The sequence below is a fragment of the Microtus ochrogaster genome, linkage group LG5, assembly GCF_000317375.1.
Source record: "Microtus ochrogaster isolate Prairie Vole_2 linkage group LG5, MicOch1.0, whole genome shotgun sequence".
NCBI classification, from domain to species: Eukaryota; Metazoa; Chordata; class Mammalia; order Rodentia; family Cricetidae; genus Microtus; species Microtus ochrogaster.
In genome coordinates this window covers 30,411,155-30,427,876 of record NC_022031.1, presented here as the reverse complement: position 1 = coordinate 30,427,876, position 16,722 = coordinate 30,411,155, and the positions used below count along the sequence as shown (strand labels likewise).

Here is a 16,722-nt window from a genome sequence, read left to right as displayed (position 1 = left end):
CCATCCATCCATCCATCCATCCATCCATCCATCCATCCATCCATCCATCCATCCATCCATCTTCTGGTACCTCTACTTCCCTATCAATCCATCCATCTTCTGGTACCTCTATTTGCCCATCCATCTGTCCATCTTCTGGTACCTCTATTTGCCTGTCCATCCATCCATCTTGAGAGTCTATGCTGTGAGTCTAGGAGATGATGACACTTAGACATCAGGGACCTCAGGCCATTCCCCACCCTCCAAGATTTACTGCATACTTGATGTTAAGCAGACTTTGGTCACAAACAACGTTTCAAATAGATCATTATAGGCTATGATCAAGATTACATGGAGTCAGACATCAACCTACGGTCTCCACATCAGCCATCTTCCCACACATTCCCTGACTGCATCAAGCAGTTTCTGGCTACAGAGATGCATCCAGTCATTGCCTCATCGCTGGTGCGTTGCTGATAATGAGGGTCTCCATGGCTCCCTCATTTCCCCTTGTCCCCAGGTCTGTGGTCCTCCTCTGCTGCTGCTTCTCACTGCTGCTTCTGCCAGCACACAATTCCTCCACGGTTGAGCTATTCCGTGCTTTGTATTGTCCTGCTCCCGTTCTTTCTCTCATCACTTTGTCCAAGCGTCCTGAATGTCTCCAGAAACAAGTTACCCACCACGGTCTCCTTCCTGAGAGCAGCCAGCTTTGCTGGCGTCATCCTGGGCTGGAGCTCTGTCCTGATGCTTGCTGATGTCAGCACTAACACTGTGCTCTTCGCTTCTCGGCTACCTCCAGGATGTTTCTTTTTAGAAACTTTTGGGGCTCATTGGGGTAGTATGGGAAGGGCCTGGCTTTGGAGTGAGATTTCAAGTTCTGGGCCAACTACAGTAGTAGCTATGGTGCCCAAAATAAGGGATTGGATTCTTTTCAGCACTGGCTGCAACATCTACCAAATGGGAATACCAATTATAAATTCCTATGTTTATTTTGATAAAGGTATTTCAGCATCTCTTTCCATATTGATATTTGTTGCATGACAAGGCACTCTAGAAATGTCTCTCCCCAACTTGTTTTTCTCCATTCCCATTCCATACATTACATATGTGCTAAAGATCAAAGAAATAGCAGGGAAGGAGAGGGCCAGGCTGACAACATTAAGCAAAGCTGGTAATGACATTAAATATACCTGCCATCTAATCTTACCAGGGCTGCTCTATTGTAACAACCTGTAGTTTGAAATGGAAATGGGGGCAGGGGGTGAGCAGTGGTATGAAGGGAACAGCAAAGAGAGGAGTAGAGTCAGGTCCTAAAACCATGAACAGTAAGCATCGGGCATTGAATGGAGTTAACAAATACGCTAATGTCTAGACCAAATATGCACTTAGAGAGGGAGTTTATGGGTAACCGAGCCCGTTCTGCAAGTGAACTGGTTTTGTAATGCTGAATCATCATATATTAGCAGTGCACACACAAGTACAAGATGCCTCCGGCCGGAAGACAACATGTGCCAGGGACAGAACAAGGGACGGGCTTGCCCTGATCCTGTTTTCTATCTCGCCAAGACGCATCACCGTCGGAATACTCCCGCTAATACTTGGTTCGACAGCTCCTCTGCCTAAGGCAGGTGGAGCAAACGACCCACGGGCAGTGGACTGTAGCTGTCTGAGCCATGCACCATCAGGTAAGCCAGCTCTTCACATACACCCTGGCGGGACTCAGGGATGTTTCTAGTGGAGTGGGGAAGAACATGTGTGCTTGAGTGAGATGTGATGGTTTTCATCTGTTCAAAGATGCCATTAATTGATAAGCTTGAACTTCAAAGGGACAAAGTCTATGAAAATCGAAAACCAGACCATTTCTCGGCTCCTTCTCAGGAAAACGAGGAGAGCTGAACCAAGCTACAGACTTTCTTTTCTGAGTTTTTAACTATTTGCCATACTTTTTGAAAACTTCTTCCCTACACTTCTATCTCTGAGCAAGTAGATTCTTCTTTAAGGCGGTGGTTAAATAACTCTATGCATTCATTCCTCTATGATTTGTTGGACATTTTTATGTAACTCTGAACTGAGAATAGTTTAAAGTGAATTACCCCTGAGAAGCCTGTGGGATGCTCCTATCCTCTGGTACTCTTCCCAACCAGGATGATTTATTCCCAGACAGTTTAAAGAGACGAGAGACTGGATGTCCAGACTTCCAATCAGCTTCGGCTGCTCTAACAGCAAGGCCAGGCTACGTGGGAGCAGCTGCAAAGGGCGGGTCTAGGCTTAGATCTCTTGGTGGTGGGGGCTGACAGGAAGACATGGTTTTAGCTCTTTGGGATCCCAAGGTGACAACTGTAAAATGTAAGGTTGGTACTGCTTCTCTGCCCCCCCCCCCAGCCTCAATGCTCTCCACTGCTAAGGCTTCTCTATCCACATTCAACATGGATGCTTACTGATGCTCCAGTGTGCTTTCGCACCTAAAAGTCCAGTCTAGATTTAACCAAAGAGACAAATGGGAGAAACAGGAATGGAACAGCAAGAGTCAGCCTAAATCACCAGATATGCACAGACAACTTGCATAGTAGGAAGAAAAATGAGCCAGGCAAATCTCCTTGAAAATTCCTGGACATTCTCCGCCATAGCTTGGAGACATGCTGACCTTTGTCACCGAGGGGCCTGCATTCAAACACTCTAAAGAGCCAGAGCGGATCGAACTGAGGAGGCTCCCTCTGGCCCACGCTCCCCCACCCATCTACTTCTGTCCAGGAAAAATAGCTCTCCTTGATAAAGCAGGAACTGAGGACCACACGCCTTTGCAGGACACAGTGCAGACTGTGTGTAACTGACCCCAGTGTCTAGATCAGCTCAAGGTAACAAAAAAAATGGAACAGGGAGAAGGGATTTATCTGCAGACCTCAAGGAGGGTAGCCTAGAGAAGAGCACTCGGGAAGAAATTCCCTTCTTTCTTCTTCATCCTCCCCCACCCCCCCTGCATTTATGTCAGCAAGGTGAGTGAAGAGGATAGGCCCACTCTCTCTCTTGCTTCCTTTCAAGGCGACCCACACTGAGAAGAGGTGTGATGCTCACAGGGTACCAGATCAAGAGCGCCTGTTCACTGTGCATCCCTCCGCATGTCCAGTGAGAAGGAGGAGGAAAAGACACAGTCACACTGGCTTTGGTAAGGAAAGAGCAAGGTCCCCATTGCCTACTTCCACCCACAGTGACAGGCTCCTCAAGGCAGTTCAGGCCTGCATGTGGGCCTGTTGCTTAGGACAGAGGCTTCCTCACTCCTTAGGACCTGCCGTCCAACATACTGACTCAGAATAGAGATTATTTATTCTTCTCCTTCAAATTAAGAATTATTGATTTGAGTGATGCTATGTATATCAGTCACATTCCAGGGCAGGCACCATGCTCAGGAATATTTATCTAATATAAATAATTTCCATAGTTTTTTTTTTTTTGCTAGTTCATTTGTTTGGTTTTGGTTGTGTGTGTGAGAGAGTGCTTTTTCTTCTTCTTTGTATTTTTCCTTTTTAATAAAGAGAACTACCATGTAGTTAGATATGGGGGGGGTGTGGAGGAAGGAGAAAGAATTCGACCATAATACTCTGTATGAAAATCTCAATCAATAAATAAACATTTTATTTTTAAGTTTTGTTTGAACTTATCAAGACTGTACATGCTTACTGAGTATCGAATGAATCCTTCGATACATGTATACACTACATCACGCTTAAATCACAATAAATATACCTGTGTCCTTAAGTGTGTTTATCAGTTTGTTGTGGCAAAAAAAAAATCACCTAATTATTCTAGGTTTTGGAAGACATACCCAGCATTATCAGTCCCCTATGCAATGGCATGCAGTTCTCCATTCAACCCCATTCACTGTGTATTCTAGAAGCAAGCAGGGCAGGGGCAGGGGGGTTCAGCAAGTGAAGCCTCCTCCAGGGGAGGGGCAGGAGTGTCCAGCAAGGGAAGCCCTCCCATGGAATCTGCAAATGAGCCTTGGGAATCTGAAGGTTTCATGAGGGCTCAACACACTCAGCTTTCTCAACACCACCAGCTGTGTTTCCACAAGAGGGGCGGGGGGGGGTCTTCTAACCCTGCTAAGAGTCTCTTTCAACTAACGCGACTAGAGAAAGTAATGGGCACAGGAAAGGAAGACAGCGGCTACAACATCAATAAGACCATTGTTTCTGACAGGAGTACGGCAGGTCCAGCCGAACAGAGACTTCTCACCCAAATTGAAGCTTAAATAAGATAGGTGAGCCAGAGGCAAGATTGTTGAAGACTCCCCATGCCTCGGGGTTCAAATTCTCTCTAGGTTTCCTTCTACAACCCTGGTATATAATTTTCCTCATGCTCAAAGTGGTGCTGGTACTTCAGCATCGTGTCTATGTTCCTAGGAACATGGTGGAAGAGACAGTGTGATGGTGTCCTTGGTTGTCAGTGACTACACCTGGAGTTAACTAAACACTGAAGCTGAAGCTGCCAGGCACACCTGTGTGGGCTTTTTAGTTAACTCTTTCATTCGGGGTAAGAATACCCACCTTAAATCTCATCACTTGAGGTCGGAAGAACTATCTCAGTGTGAGCCAAGCCTTCTTGCAGCAGCCTTCATCAAGGACAAGAAAGAAGGCATTTGCTCTTTTCGTGCATGCCCCCACTGTCATTTCTCTGCCACTAGAGCCTCCTTCTTTGGGATTCCAGGACATACTGAAGACCAGCTGAGACATCCAGCTTCGGGGAGTGGATTATTGGTCTTTCTGCTGGTAGATAGCCATTCTTGGACTAGCTAGATCACAGCCTGTAAGCCATTCTCATAATTCATGTATGTATATACATATGTATATATGTTAATATTCTATCACTTCTGTTTCTCTAGAACACTGACTAATATAATGGCAAAGGGGGTGTGACCTCTCTCTTTTAAGACTTTCTAGACCTGCCACCGGTAGTTCTGCGTACATCTACTTAATTATGCATCGGACAGATGGCCAGCAAATGCCTTACAGTTAACAACAAAACAATGTGGTCTTTTGGCTACCAGATTAAGCATGAGAAAAATTCTGCGTGGAGACAGTAACTTGAAGGCAACCAGCAGGCTCTTGCCCAATGAAATCTTTGCAAGTTTCCTCATTTGTAAGGCTATAAAAGGTGAAGAAAAGAAACCAATATAAGGAAAGAGTGGTTACAGGTAACGACAGCCATGGGTTTCTACAGTCAAGGAAAATCAATGATACTCGATCTCACAAGACTCAGGGATGTGTCCTCAGGACTCAGTGTTACTTACAGGAGATGACAGCCCAGTGTGTCACACACTGCTGTAGGAACATCCTCACAGAGACCAGGATCATCAGTAGGTATGGCCAAGGGAATAGATATTACATCTTCTAATCTGAATTTCACACTAATCCTAATGGAAGGCATGAGGAATGAGGAGGGAAGGGCAGGGAGAGAGCAAACATCCCAGACGGTAATAAAACGATCGTGCTGGAGAGTCCCTCAGAATTAATTAAGACATGGTCACAAGAGGATGATAATTGAATAATTTCCCAGTATGCAGTGAAAGTATTCCTGGTTGGTGTGACCTGGCAATTTATTGTAAAGACCTTAAAATTCTGCACACTCCTGCACTCCTGATTCATCAGTTCTATCTGTAGACAGCCAACATGGCAAAAATGCTATATCTGCCATTTTACCAATGAGAAAACAAAAGACACAGCAAACAACGAGAAATAAAAACCTTTGCTGACTCGAGTTTGTGAACTCTTGGTAAATACAATGTAATTATGATTCCTAACTCGTCAATTTAGTTACATATGCATATTAAAATTAAACTTTACCCAAAATAATAGATTGGTTTCTAAGTGCTATTGGAATGTGGGGGAGGGGGGGAATTTGAGTGTTTTATGTTCACCCCCAGTTTCATCACCATGGCAACATTCTCAATCACTTAACACTTCTCCTCATCTGAGACTTAGCATATGATGCTGTCACTGGACATCTGATCCCATGTGAGAAACATCCATGTGCATGTACCACACATGACAATCTGCTGTTACCCTTTGATGTAACCACTCACTGTATTGTTCTGAGGAGTGTGCTTTAAAAAATTGCTTGTGATGACTGCACCCAAGGTTTGGCCACTACGTTTCAGCTGAGTTACGTTTTACAACCGTTTTGTCAAGTAGCCTCTACTGGCACCCACTCTCTCATGGACAGAGCTGGTTTCAGGATAACAAGTCTTTGCCCAGATGGTTTGGCTTTTGGAAAGAAATGGAGCGGGAGAGAGCGCACACGGTTGGAGAACTTTCTGTAGACCTAATCATAAGACGGCAGCCACCCTCATGGGTGATCATGATGGGTCAGGTAGACCTCCCGTCTTGTGTTATGTTTGGATCCATTTCCTGTACACGCAAAGGGAAAAGTCTAGAAAGTCTATGAAGCGGATGGTGGTTACTGATGGGAAAGGGATTTACCTTTTCTTCTGCTTCTTTCTCTTCCTTTTCTATAGCTTCAACAAACCAGAGTGGCTGTAATAACAAGGTAAGAACATTAAGAATGACTCTTTCGTCTGCTCTGAGGACCTGCTTCTGGGACCTCTTCTGGGCTGCCTGGTCCAGCCTTGATGTGAGGGTTTGTGCCTGGCCTTACTGTATCTTGTTATGCTGTGTTTACTTTCTGTCCCTGGGAGGCCTGCTCTTTTCTGAATGGAAATGGAGGAGGAGTGGATCTGGGGGAGAGCAGAGGTGGGGGTGGACTGGGAGGAGTGGAAACTGCAGTCAGGATGTAATGTATGAGAGAAGAAGACAGAGAGGGGGGGAGGGGAAGAGAGAGAGAGAAACAAACGGCTGAGATGCCGTGTCACTAACACAGGAAATATACGCAGAGGCCCACAGGGTGCGGTTTAAGATATTCTGACTTAAAAAGTTACCTATTGCTTTGAAACTTGCCATCCCTTTGTCTGACAGCTAGTTGCTGGTTAGTTAAAAACGTAGATATGGTTTTGTGTGTGTGTGTGGGGGGGGGTAACTCATTTATCTCCTAGCCCTGCCCCCGTTCATTGCACATTCAAGTATCCAGTCCACGACAGTGATGGCAGATATATCAGAGACACGATGATAATAAAATGAAGAAATAACACACACTGGAAACACCAGCTGCAGGATGGCATGCAGTTAGCACACTTGAGAGATCCCTGCACACTGGGTTCAAGTCTTCCCTTCCCACTTTGGAAAAAGATTTACCCTTTCTATGCCCAGTTTCATTGGAATAGGGGTGATAACAAGTTTCCCCTCTGCGTGGTTGGAAAGGGTTACATGTGAAGATCTGGTTGTGCTGTACATCCAATAGAACGCCACGGGCTGCCTCATGCCAAGGGTTCGACTACAATTACCTTCCATAATTCCCAGAGAAATCCAACCAGGTCAATGCAACTGTGCCTGTAAAACAGATGCACAGCCTTGAGGACCAGGACATAAGGCATCTGCTGAAGCTGCGGTAACTACCAAAATGGCCAAGTGTGAGCCCTTTAAAAAACAGCTGTCAAGTTTGTCTTTCCCAGCCTGTCCTTTGACACGGCTATGCCTGAAGTTCCCTTGGGTGCCCCGGTTCTCTGTGTTCCTCCCTTCGTAGCTGCTGTCACAGCTGCAACTTTTCCTCAGGCTTCTTACATTTTCCCTGCTCCTAAATTGCATCCTAATAGGAAGGCAGAAGCCCTAGATAGCTCCCTGCTTTGAACCAAACCAAGCTTTCCACCTTCTTGACCAATCAGCAGGAAAAGGCCAAAGCCTTCAGGCCATTACCACCTTTATTCCCCCTCCCCTGGCAGCCTTTCTGGAAAGACCTCTCTAAAATTTCCCTCTGAACCTCCTGAGGCTTCTCTGAGGAGCCTTAGACTTCCTCTACACCCTCCACTTCCTTATACTCAGCCACACTTCTCCCCTGGGCTATGGCTTCCCTTATCTCTCTGGGGATTTGAACAGGCCCCCTGTTGCATCCAAGAAACACTTATTAAGCATCTCCTATGACCCAAGCATGTTTATTACTCAAGACAGTTATCCTATACGATCTCTGATGTCTCAGCACCTGGCGGAGGCTGGCTGTGGCATTGCTACACACTCTACAGGGCTCCACCCTGCCAAAAGGTCACGGGGATCTTGTCTTACCTGCCTTTCTATTTCTGGTCACACGAAGCACTTATTAAACAGTGGCTGGGTGAAATCTGTCCTGAAAAGTCTTCACGGTGGAACGTCTTACGACTCTGTAAGCCATCTAGATAGGCACATGGGAACGACTCATCAAATGACTCTTCTCTTTGTGTAAAAAGAAAAATTAAGTGCACCCATGACGTGCCTTGAGGAAAGGCCACACCCGTCAACTCTACATCAGATAGGATCTTCTTATGTAATTCCAGTTCTGGGAATCTAGACAGAGCTGGATATTCGGCAGGCTACTGAAAGGGACACAAGGAGACAAGAGGGGAGAAGGGGGAAAGGAAGCTTGGGGTGCCAAGAGAAATCTGGAAAGTTAGAGACAATTGTCCCTGGGGCCAGAGAAGCAGAGGTAGAGCTGCCACAGACAGGAATGTAGCAGGAGGCAGGGTCCTGCTGGACTGCTCCCTTCCAGTCTGGGAAGCACTCCTGGAATGATGGGACCAATACTAAATGCTAACTGGGTGAGCAGCCCCCACCAAAGAGAACAAAAAACTTATTTCTTCCACACACTCCAGGTGAGCATAAGCTGGCAACTCCTGACACACCCCACCTGCTGATTGAGCATCTTATTCCCCTAGACTTCAGGAGAACGGACATCAACTTTTGAAAAGAAATAGAAAGAAACTCATGTTAGAAGCATCTCAAAATTCCATCCTTGACTGCGAAGCGGTTCTTCCAGTTATCAGATAGGATTTTTTTCCATACAAATACTATGGTACCAGCAAGGCCCTTGTAGAATATGTCACTGAAAAAGTGAATATATGACACAGAAATAAGATAGCGACCTTCTTCCGCACAGCCTCAAATGATTCCTGCCAAAACAGTAACAACAACAACAACAGCAACAGCAACAACAATAACAGCAGCAACAACAACAACAACAGCAACAACAACAACAACAGCAGCAACAACAACAACAACAGCGACAGCAAAAACCCCACACACATACCCTGGGGTTGTAGGCTGATGCAAGTTGCAGACTCAGAGGAGATGAAACTCAACACTGGATGTGGGGGAGATGGGGGCTCACTGCCTGACACAATGAATGTGGGGAAATGGGGCTCACTGCCCGACATACAGTGGATGTGGGGAGATGGGGGCTCACTGCCTGACACACAGTGGGTGTGGGGAGATGGGGCTCACTGCCTGACACAGTGGGTGTGGGGAGATGGGGCTCACTGCCTGACACAGTGGGTGTGGGGAGATGGGAGCTCACTGCCTGACACACAGTGGGTCCTCTCTTAAAGGTTTTTGATTTTCAACAGAGGAAAGAACAGCTCATCTAATCTGTACTTGGAATTTCTCAAATTACTCATAAGAGCACTTTAAAAATTCCAGAAAGACAGAGAATTCAACCTCTGTCAAAATAGTATTAAGTGCTGAAACACAGACAAAGATGGGTGATTAACTGCTACCAGCTCGGATGAAAATGTCTGCAATCTTGGGTAAGTGCTCGGATGAGAGGAAGCATTTGGAGACAAGCTCGGGAGGCTGCGGGGGCTGGGGAGTGCAGGAAAGTGTTTACCAAACGAGTGTGCTGTTAGCTTTCTACAAACTCATCCCCACAGAGAACTTTTGAAGTCGAGCATTGAAAAGAAGAGCAAAGCTTTCTCAGGATAACTGCAGGATGCCTGCTGAAGTTGCCTGACCTTGCTCAGATTCATACAATGGCCTCTCACGGCCTGTCTTTTTTTGCAGAATCCAGCCTTGCCACACATTACCTGGCTGCCTGACCTCAGTGGCGCCATGTCCTAAGCGTCCCATTACCTTTCCACGCACCAACTGGAGACATGAGCCTGTGGGAGCATTTGTCATCCAAAGCACCGTTTGGCCTCACAGCCTCCACAGGCTCATGTCCGTATCTTAATGCAAAATGCATTTAATCTAGTTTCAAAAGTCCCTATAGCTGTTAATAGTCTCAATACTGTTTAAAAGTTCAAACTTAAGGCAATCACTTAACCGCAGTCACCTGTAAAATAAAATAAAAGCAAACTACATACTTCCAACAGACAGTGGCACAGCATATACAGACTGATGAGGATCTTCAGGCATGCCCTGTGGCAAGGAACGATGACATCAATAAAGGAAGATAGCACCCTACCAAAATACACAAGTGGCTCTGCACAGAGACGCACAGATCCAAGGAAGATGGTGAGGGGAGAGGCTGAGGTCAAGGCAGTGTCCTGTGTCACTAGCTAAGGCATCAACCTCGGGTCATCAGGTGTGACTAAAGCATCCACCACAGGACAGAGCAACGCTCAGCACCAGGGCCAACTCTAGGGGACACATCTGCCCTAGGACTCAGTTGATTATTTACATCGAGCATCAGATTGATACTGAGATGTCCTGAACCTCTTTAGAATGAAATACGAAGACAGAAGAGTTGAATAGCTTTAGCTGCCCTGTGACCTAGAATTTGGAATTCACACTTTCCAGACCTCATGCTAAGAAAGATGATCACTCATGCAGGCTGGGAGTGTGGGGGTGTGGCTCAGGGGGTTTTCCTGCCCAGGGTTCCAAAAGAATCCAACCCCTAGCCGCACATCCCAACCCCCCACCCCATACAGCAGGGGTGAGGGTGATCCCAACATAGAAATAAACGGAAAGCTGAGAAGGGAACGATAAATCCTTTCAAACTGAATAAGCAAATACCTTAATATTTCTAGAGAAATTGGAGACATTTTTCAGTTCTGTCTGGTTTTCTTTTTTAAGCACCTAGCAAAGATATTAAGGATAGGAATGTTAAATTTCCCACCTGTCCAACAGTCTGAGAGTGAACAAAAAGGAATATGTACAAAACCACCTCAAAAGGTGGTTTCCAAGTGAAAAAAAAAAAAGATGCTCTTCACACAGGACTTTGCCAACAGCAGCAGGAGAAATAATAATAATAATAAAAAAAAAAAAACTTGTAACAGCCCCAATAGGAAAGACACGAATCCCTTGTCCCTTGCTTGATTCTAGCCACTCATTTCTACTGCCAGGGTGTGTGGGGGGTTGTGGGGGACAGAAGGAGGGAGAATTCTTCCCGAAAGGGTAGAATATGGCAGAAATAGTAAATACCAAACCCAGAGAAAAGAGGAAGTTAGTTTCTCACATAGACATGAGTGACTTTTCTATGTGATATTAAAAAAAAAATGCTGTAGGAAGAACAGGGCCATAATAAAAATAAATGATTTCCCTTTTTGTAAAGCACGTGGGGGTAGGAAATCGGCCTTAACTGCCAGAGGAATGAGGAAGCACGCTTTTCTCACTGTCCCAGAATGCCATCTCATGATTTATCCCCGCTGTTGCCCTTTCTCTGCCACGTCCCCGCCACGCTCTTCAGCTGTCCTCTCTCCACGCTCCTCAATTAAATCATCGCACATTCTCTCCTGATCTGCTGTTCGCAGCTTGTCACACCGCCACACCAGAAGCCTTCCCACATGCCGCACACTGCGACAGCCGCTCCTTCTGGGGCGCGCGTGCGTGTGTGTGCGCGCGCGCAGGCGATGAACACGGGTGTCCGGACTCCAGGCCAGGTGGGGACGCTGCGGCAGAGGCACCAAGGCAACCCACGATCTCCCCACGATCTCCCTGTGAGGAGTAGATGCCTTCCCACCCTTGGAAACGGTGACACAAGGCTGCATCAGCCTGCTTCAGCAACAAACCCTGGCCCCAGACAGCTGCTTTGAAAAAAGACAGTGCGCATTGCCGTCCTGCTAAAGAGAACAGGCAATGTTCTCCCCAGTCCTTGCAGTTGGAGGAACCGGGCTCTGAGGCTATCACAATGGAGCACAATGGCACAGCTTTTTATCTAGGTTTCACTGCTGCAAAACTCGAATCTATAAGGTGTCTTTCAAGAAAACGATGTTTTAAGAAATTTTACAGACTACCTCACATAGACCAGCATGAATTTTTATCCGCAACAGTCAGACCACTTGCGTGACAAATTAATGCATCGATCAGTAACTGAGGTGACAGAGACCCTTGTGAGAGGGAGACACACGAGACGTCTGCCCAGCTTAGAGACACCAACGCAGACAGGGGACTTCTGAGGGCCCACATCTCAAGGAGCAGCTCAGACATTTACAGCTGGCAGTTCACAGGGAGCAGAGCAGCCAGAGGCTGGGACTTAACATGCGCCACACGCTCCCAGGGAGATGCTGCATTCAAGGGTAGCATCAAGGCCAGATCCCCCTGACTGAGGAAAGAACTGCTGGCCCTCTAACTCCTCCATCTGTCCCCCCAAGAAGGACTGCTGGGAACATCTGCAAGCAAATGGTCAAAGCCTCATGAGCCTCAGAAGAGGCGATGAACAGATCCAGCTGGGAAGTCTGACAGTACAGTATCAAACGCCTTAGCAACGTACATGCCCTTTAGCACGGAAAGTCCATCTGAAGGCTACGTGCAAACAAAGGCTCCTAAAGATGCCCTCCACTGCTGTTTCGTGACATTTGCTGTTTCTAGTGGCGGAATAAAGCAGAAACAACTGGATGCCCCACACCAGACCACCACACAGCCACACACACGGTGTTTCAGACAGGTTCCTGACACAGTGATGAGCAGGTACAGCGAGTGACATGGGCAGACAGTCACAGGAGATATCAGCAGAAACGGGAGTGTAGTAATTCAGTCTTTGTTCCAGATCTCGCTGGATTCGAGGTAAATGTAGGAGGTATACAGTAGTTAAGGCGGATGGGGCAAGGGGGGAGTTTTACAGCAGAATATAGTGGTGCACAGCACCAATCCCAGCACAAGGCAGGCTGCGGTACAAGGACTGCCATGAGTTTGAGGCCTGGGCTACACGGCGAGTCTCAGACCTCCCTGGGGTACACAGTGAGAACTTGTCTCAAAACACACAAAGGTAGTTTGAATTTTCCATCACTTCATTCTTTAAAATATCTAGTAAACATATTGCCTTTTGGGAAACAGAAAACAATAATTTGTTTTAAAGAATGCAACCAGATTATGGTTTGTGTATTGAAATCTATGAAAGGTCAGACTTGGGGGGGGGGGGTCGTCCAGATCCATGAGTCTTTTAACATACAAAATGCCAAGTGTTGCTCGAGTGAGGCTCTCCCTTCTGGACACGGAGGCATCCTAGCAGGGCTGGGCGAGTAAAGACCACGGAGACGATGCAGGTGCTTGATGTGAGTGAGCGGATTCAACGAAGCTACCAGTCCAAAGTGAGGCTGGGATAGGGACCAATAACAAATGTGAGCTTGCAAGAACCTGGAGGAGCACTTGAGGGGCAGGCAGCAAGCATTTCTCTAGCATGTCCTGGTAAATGGCTCATGCTCACTCACGCAATACTAGGAGGACTCAGAGAACACCAGAACTATTGTTTCTCGAGAAACACAGCACTGAAGTCGTTGGTCACGGGCCGGCTCTCAGGATGGACTTTGCCAGGTTGCACATTACTTCCTTTGCACACTGACCTGGAGACACCTTGAGGCATAAAGCTGATGATTCTTACATCAATGATGGCATCTTGAGCTTCAGCTGCATCAAACACTGTAGTAACTGGTCACTCACTAGTGTGGGGGAATATCCACAGGAGAACTTGGCATAAACCAAAGATTCAAAGGGGGGCACATTCATGGAACTAATTAACCAACTAGTTAGCGCCCCTCATCCCTAACCTGTATTTCAAAACTGCACGTCGGGTTATCCTGTCTGGTCAGATATTAAGGCACAGGTGCTCCTTTTTAAGATACAGTACCCGGCACTCACTAGGTTTTTTTTTATATATATAATTATCTCAGAGCAACACAGCAAGTAGTTTAAGGCCCCCTTACAGCAACAGAGCCATCAAAGAGTCTAGCCAACGTCCTGCGCAAGCACGGAGCCTTCCCTCTTCTAGCAACCTGGAATTCTCTATCATCTCAACTAAGGCCGCAGGGGTCCTAGGCATCTGCTCTATGTAGTTTTGTTCGAGACAGGGTCTTGCTGTGTGGTCTAGCTTGGCTGTGACCTTGTAATCCCCCTGCCTCAACCTCCCGAGTGCTGACATTATAGGTGCAAACCAGTGCTCTCGTCTCTCAGGCATCTTTGGAAATAGACAAACAACATGTTGTAAACACCACCGTTTCCTCCTGCAGAGGCCCCTTCCTGAGATCTAGATGCTATCCTGGTATCTACTTAATTAATTTTGTATTATCCTATGTCTACACTGTGTGGTGAGATTCCTGGGACAAGGGGCTGTTTTCTGTTACCCTTCCCAGGTGATCAGCACCATGCCCACTCACGTCAGAGGCACAGACAGAACAAGTGTCCTTAATTCTCATTCCCACCCAGTTTCTATTCTAAGCAAACACCTGTGTCGGCTTGTATTTCTTTTCCATGTCGTTATAGTTCTGAGAAATCAAATGATCAGTCAATCCTGCAGAAATAATTATTTTAAATTTTTCTGGCGACTTTGTCCTTTTTTTTTCCCCCCTGCTAAATCTCTCTCTACTGGATTATTTCAACTTCCTAGTCAAATTGCAGAATATAATTTGCACTTTAAATAGTAAAGTCACTGATGGCATTTTTTAATCTTTTAGCAAGAACACTATTATATTCTTTGCAGTAATAAATCAGCATTTCGTCTATTATAAACTGCCCGGTCAGCTTCAAATGGCTTCAGAATAAATCTCTTTTTCTTTTCTGTCTCTGCTACCCAGGATAAAGAAAGGAAGCAGAGGGGATGCTTGGCGGATCATTTTCACGCTGCAAGGCTCTGTAATTTATTTCTTGCGATAAGCCTCTTGCAGTCCTCCACACAGTGCATCCTTGCTCATGTCTGAACAGACCCAGAGAGACACAGGTAATGCCACACGGTGCTGACACAGTGCTTATGGGCTGTCGGATTTTGTTGCCGACGATGGATGTAAGGGGGAAACTGAAGAAATACCCTAGCATCCTAAACCCTTTCTCAAGAGATGGGAAATGTCACCGTCTTGCCTGATAGGATGCAGAAGTCTCTTCCAGAGATCAGAATGCTGCCTTTGCATGCCTAACAAAGGTACCCCAGATTCTCTCTTTGGAGTTCTTTGCCTGGAAGTGAAAGGACTATGGCATCACGCTCGCACCTCTGCTCATGGCCCGGTGTCACAAAGTGGGCACCTGAAATGTTACGTGAGCGAGGTAATAGATGAACGCTTCCTATTTTGTCCTCCTAAATCACATTAGTGCTCTCCATTCATCAAAATGAAGCACCACCATGCCATTTACAGTCACCACAGGCTGGCCCCGCTCTCTACCGTAAAATTCACTGATACTTAGAAACATGCTTGTTGTCAATTATAATGCTAACATTTCAAATACTCGGGGAAACTCTGTGGATAGCATCATGGATAACGACAATTAGCTGCCTTAATATCCTATAGAACGTGTACGGAAGTAGAAAAGCTACAGCATGTGAGATTTAAATTAGATAAAGGAGGGTTCACACATCAATTTTAATTAAACACTAGAATGGATTAATAAGGGAAGTCATAAAATACGCTTTATTGGAAGATTTCAAGAGTAAATGGAATCTCATGAGCATACATATATCATCCAAGATGCTCCCAATAAAGATGAAGGCAGAATTACATTCACATTCTATTTACTAAGAGTATATTCATATTTACCAAGAGTATGTCTAAATAGTACAGTTTCCAATTATGGACATTTCATATCAAATATAGGTGTCAGTCACAGCTACAGCCATGACTCACACACCATGTAACCTTTATCTAGTCTTTCACTTATTATTATGTGACTTTGGGCAAGGTATATTACACCCAAGAGATTCTTTTCCAATAGGAATAATTCTACTTCTAAGTGACTGTTCTTCAAGATACATCACACCAGACCTTGCTGGCTACATTTTATTCTCTATCAATAAGGAACGCAATGTCCGATTCCCTCACCTTCAAGTCCTATACGGTGTCCCTATTTGCTGTTGTACTATGTTATGCTGTACAGAAAGCAGATTTTCTTTTCATCACACTGGTAACAACCAAAAAGGAAATACTAACAGATGCACTTCAGGTTGTGATTATCTTTCCTGTGTGCATTCCAAGCCATCCATGCTGACACTGCATATTGAGTCTTTGTCTGTGTACCACGGTTGCTGAGAATTCCCAGGCACTGGGCAAATGCCACTGTCGTCCTGTACTATAAAACTGTGAGGAAACAATGCTTTTCTCCCCAATCTTCAAGGGGCAATTTTTAAAGAAAAATCAGAGTGTAGACTGTGCAATTTATGCTGAAGGTCACATGGCTGCATTTGTGTGAAGATGCGTGCCTGCAACCCCCCCCTACCCACTTTCTCTTTGTTGCAGGGTTACAGATAGAATTCAGTAGAGCCCCCACAGCCTACTCAGAACATATATATCAGTCTTTATTTCTTTCACGAATAAGCGCTTAGGGACACACTATGCTCTTCCCAACTCCCCAGAGAGATTTCTGTCTGGGTGTAGTCACGGGCTGCACTGGTAGAATGGCTGGTGGTAGGGTGGTAGGTAGGATGGTTGATGGAAGGGTGGTAGGTAGGATGGTTGATGGTAGGGTGGTAGGTAGGATG

General features: G+C 45.9%; 1 protein-coding gene across 1 annotated transcript in view; it reads right to left on the bottom strand.

Moving 5' to 3' along the window:
* The window catches only part of Bach2 (BTB domain and CNC homolog 2), a 339,104-nt gene that overhangs the window by 194,854 nt on the left and 127,528 nt on the right, over positions 1 to 16,722 (bottom strand). The window lies entirely within an intron of this gene.